We start from the raw sequence: 549 nt of genomic DNA, 5'->3' as shown, positions 1-549 counted from the left end.
GGGAAAGACATCAGTAAAATCCAGTGGGAGCAGGGATACAAGCAAGCGAAAGAGGGACCTACAACATTGCAAAGGGGTACACAAAGGACTGCAAAAGAACGAACAACAATTTTAGTATTATTAGCAAGAACTTTAAAAAAATTGGAGAATTTAGCAGGGAACCCTCCAGCATCTCCCAGGGAGGAACATTCCACTTCACTTATAGTGCCTTTTATTTAAACACAGAAATACCTCCTGCCAGGTGGGGACACCACACCCAGGCACAAGCACCAAAGTACGCTCATTAAGCAAACAGCAATGGCACCGACTTTGCTAACTTGCAAGTTCAGAGAAATCCAAGACCAAGGAAATCGCCCAAACTCCTGAAGAGTACTATGGCTTTGTACCTCTGATATTCGCATGTATTACCAAGAAGGAAGAAAGGCAGACACTTACTGCTGTGCGCTTTATCACCTTCAGTTTGGGGGCATCCAGGGACCGCACAAGTTTCTGAGCACACGAAAATCGTGGGGAAACGCGCTGCCCGAGCCGGCAGAAGTGAAACCGAAA

General features: G+C 46.3%; 1 protein-coding gene across 1 annotated transcript in view; it reads right to left on the bottom strand.

Annotated features, from left to right (window-relative positions):
* Positions 1 to 498, bottom strand: part of TLR3 (toll-like receptor 3) — an 8557-nt gene extending 8059 nt beyond the window's left edge. Inside the window, exon 1 of the mRNA XM_010281742.1 lies at positions 436 to 498. The gene's annotated coding sequence lies outside the window, so the exon portion shown is untranslated. The remainder of the gene's footprint in view (positions 1 to 435) is intronic.
* Between the last annotated feature and the right edge of the window lie 51 nt (positions 499 to 549).

Source organism: Phaethon lepturus, unplaced genomic scaffold (assembly GCF_000687285.1).
Source record: "Phaethon lepturus isolate BGI_N335 unplaced genomic scaffold, ASM68728v1 scaffold54512, whole genome shotgun sequence".
Taxonomy (NCBI): domain Eukaryota; kingdom Metazoa; phylum Chordata; class Aves; order Phaethontiformes; family Phaethontidae; genus Phaethon; species Phaethon lepturus.
This window is presented reverse-complemented; position numbering and strand designations above follow the sequence as displayed.